The sequence below is a fragment of the Rutidosis leptorrhynchoides genome, chromosome 6 (genome assembly GCF_046630445.1).
Source record: "Rutidosis leptorrhynchoides isolate AG116_Rl617_1_P2 chromosome 6, CSIRO_AGI_Rlap_v1, whole genome shotgun sequence".
NCBI lineage: Eukaryota > Viridiplantae > Streptophyta > Magnoliopsida > Asterales > Asteraceae > Rutidosis > Rutidosis leptorrhynchoides.
This window is the reverse complement of record NC_092338.1, coordinates 329755241-329759364: the sequence shown is the minus strand read 5'-3', so window position 1 is coordinate 329759364 and position 4124 is coordinate 329755241.

The following is a 4124-nucleotide window of genomic DNA, read 5'->3' as shown; positions in this document are numbered from 1 at the left end:
GGGTAGGTAATACCGAGAGATATATAAATTCACAATTAATATATTACATTCTTCGATTTCGATTCAGCCAATCATCCACAATACTCCATACTTTCACAACTATATACATTTGTTTATAGAAATCAAAACAACCATACTCATTCAAACCCAGTTACATATTCTGATTTTTAAACCTCAAAATTCAATTCGAGATATAACCGATATCACCACCCTTAGATTCCTACATCTTTCAAAGCTATACTTTGACTTCAAAGCTGTGATAGGACAACATTTCTATCCATACTTGTATCATTCAAACTCCTAGAACATCGTATGATTACAAACTATGTTTAAACCCTTCGAAATTCCTGAAGACACTTCAAATAATGAACAATCGAGATGATGATCCAATCACATGTTACCCACCGTTATGTACCTGAAAAACTCTTGAAACCAAAGTAAAAGTTTAAATACGTATCTGCGTCAGATTCTTTGGCATTTATTAGCAAAAATAACTTTGCGATTCCTTTTCAAAATAGTCAGTTTTGTCACAACTCCAGCAAGTCAACTCCGACTTTTCAGTTGAAACATCTTATTATAACCTCAATATATACGTTGCCCTTTCACCATTGTTATCGGGGAACCGTTTATGTTCCACCACATTAGCAATAAACTTACCAACAACTCCACGGATCTTTGATTTTTCAGAAAAATCATTATATTTATCAAAACCCCATCATTTATTCATCTGCATCTTGTAACGAGAATTGCCATACGAATCATCAGGAATTAGCAATCAGTATTTTGAAATCTCGCAGCATGTCTACGCTAACAGTTATATGTGTACATATAACGGACTTACATACTTCGAATGTGAAGTTTCTGAAAAACACCCTGAACTGCGAACTAGTTCTCGAAATGTTGATGAAGCAGCAAAAATTATAAAGGACCTTAACAGTAAAAAGTTTGATGATAAAGAGTAGTGTGTTGGCAAAGCTCAGAAAAAGAGAAGATTTGGTACTGAAAAAAAAAGATTGAGCAAACCATGAAAGAGGCTGTGGACAAATCAAAAGGACGAAATCTACCTTCAAAGAACCCAAATGATTCAGTGTCTGCTAAAATCCTTAGCAAATACCTTGCTCTCTACTCTAAAACCAATACGAACAATATTCTTCATCATCCTTTGACCTTAGATATTCTAAAATATTATCATATCTTTCATTATAAATATCTTCGATGTTTCTGAAGATATCTTCATAACTATTGTTATCCAAAATAATTTACCTCTTCGCGCTATCTGTATTACATCATAAAAGAAACTATTTTAGTTTCTAAATTCTGAAACCTTCGAATTTTAAAATATGAATGTCTTTGAAATAGTGTTGAAAACTGAAGCATGAGTTAGTATAATATAATGACACTTGATCAACGTGATTATATTACAGTAAGTCATGCTGAGTTTCTAAATGGAATGTGATGATTCACAGATCATAACGTCATCATGTGCCATGTTACACGACTCTTGTATTCTACTTAACCTCTAAAAATATCAAGAAAATATTTTCTTGATGACTCGGTCTTTTCCGAGGTATTCTGGTAATTTGATAAATCAATATCGTGCCATTACAATTTCCTTCTTAGAACAATTACTATGTTCATTTCAAAGTCCATATCTACAAATTCTGGACCATTATTCGCTTGACTTGAAGGCGGGAAGAGGAGACAAAAGTATAGAAGTCTTGAATATAAAAAAAATATAAAACTCGACAACAACACATAAATTACAAACCGTACATATCAATATGTATTGCCACGTAAAGGCACGTGAGAATTAAAATTACTATAACTCCAAGGTAATAGTAGAAATAAATAAAATCCTCCGGCGGTAGATGAAAAAGAAGAATGACAGATATGAAAGTTAGAAATATATCAAGAAGCAGAACTGGATGAAGCATATTGATGAATGCTTTAAAGAATGAATTGAGGAGAAAGAATAAGAGGTGTGAGTTGTAAGGAAACAAAGGAGGTGGATTTTATAGTGAAATATTCGACGAAATCGAGATGGATTATCGCATTAAATTGAAGCGGATCATAATTTCCTAAATCACCAAAGAATAAAATCTTATATAGATTACAAAGATTTTCTTTGATCCGGAGATCAACTGTGATGACGTCAAAAGATAAGGCAAATCTTTATTTTCTCAATTCACTCTCTTTTACGATAGCTTCACTCATACGCTTCGAGAAATTGAATTATTTTATTCGTATTTCTTAATCATGATCAAACTCAATGTATTAGTTTATATTCGTCATAATAACACTCTTACTGTTAGTCATGACGACCTCGATCAAATTTCGGGGATGAAATTTCTTTAACGGGTAGGTACTGTGACGACCCGGAAATTTCCGACCAAATTTAAACTTAATCTTTATATAACTTCGTCACGATAATCAAGTCTGTTATGTTGAGTCTCAAAAATTTTGGAACTATTATCATGAGATCATTTGACCTTTGACTGTCTTCGACGATTCACGAACAATTGTGTGTATGTAAATATGTAAATATATTATATATATATATATATATATATATATATATATATATATATATATATATATATATATATATATATATGAATTCTATATATAAGTAATACTATATATATTGTAATATATATAAAATTTATAAATATGAAATATTCGATCTATGTTATTTTATAATATATATATATATATATATATATATATATATATATATATATATATATATATATATTATAATTAGTAAGTATGATATAATTAATAAATCGTAATATTATTACATTAAATATAAGTTGAAATATAGTTGTTATAGAAATTACTTTCATTATTATTATTAATACTAATGTTAATATTAATAATTAATATTAGTGTTAATTATATTATTATAGATAATATATAGATATGAAATTTAACACATTCAACTTGTTAACTTTACTAATATTATTATTATTACTTTCAAATATTAAATCTTAATATCAGTGTCATTATTATTAATATATAATATGAAATTTGACATATTTAATTACTAATATTATTATTATCATCATTAATTAATAATTAGTAGTAAAATTGTAACTTTAGTTATTATCATGATTGTTATTATTATGAATACTAACAAATATCTTTTTATTTAAAATTTATTAATATCATTATTTTTATTACTTTTATCATTATTTTTTTATTATTATTATTAGTATTATTTTGAAATTACTATTATTAATAATATTATTAATTCTATTATTAGTATATCTAATATTATTAAAATATTTATATTTATTATTTAATAAATCAAAGATCAAATAATACAGATAAAATGAACGAAATCTGTTTCCAGTCCCTTTCCCTACTTTTTGAATTGTCTTATTGATTGACTTATGTCTCTAATCATACCCGTTAGTTAGCTGAATTATCAAAAACCCTGTGTTTGTTTTGATCATTCTTTCAATATGATTAATTACACATACATACTAGATATAGATAGGCTCTTATATATCTTCTTCTTCTTGTGTTCTTTTTCTTCTGAAACAACCGACCACCATTGGCCTCCACACCACAACCACCATGTTCGACCACCATTGAATGTCAAGTGTCATCAACCACCACCTTGTCTCCTCTTCTAATCAATCACCACGACATCACCATGATCAAACTGGCTGCTACTAGTTCCTGTTATCTTCAATCATTTTTGCTGCAGCCTTTTAATTATCCTTTCACCGCCTCAACCTCATTCGATGCTACTTCTGATCTTCTGTTTCTACTCCAAGATAATAGCTCAAAATGCAACCAAAATTGCCTTGTACTGCTGTTAAATTGTTGTATGTTTCTGCTACTGTTTACGGTGTTAAAACACCACAACCAAATTTGTTTTATTCCCACTTCGGTACAGACTCAAAATGCCACTTTCGATCTCTGGGAATCATCTTCTGCTGCAGGCCAAACACATCGCACAAAACTCTATTATTATAGTTTCATTTCAAAACAAAATCCACTTCCATCTATTTTATCCATCTACTCTATATTTCTATCTATATACATACATATAAACTTACATATATATAGATAAGCTAGAACAAACTCCACTCCATCACCAATTTTTGCTAGAG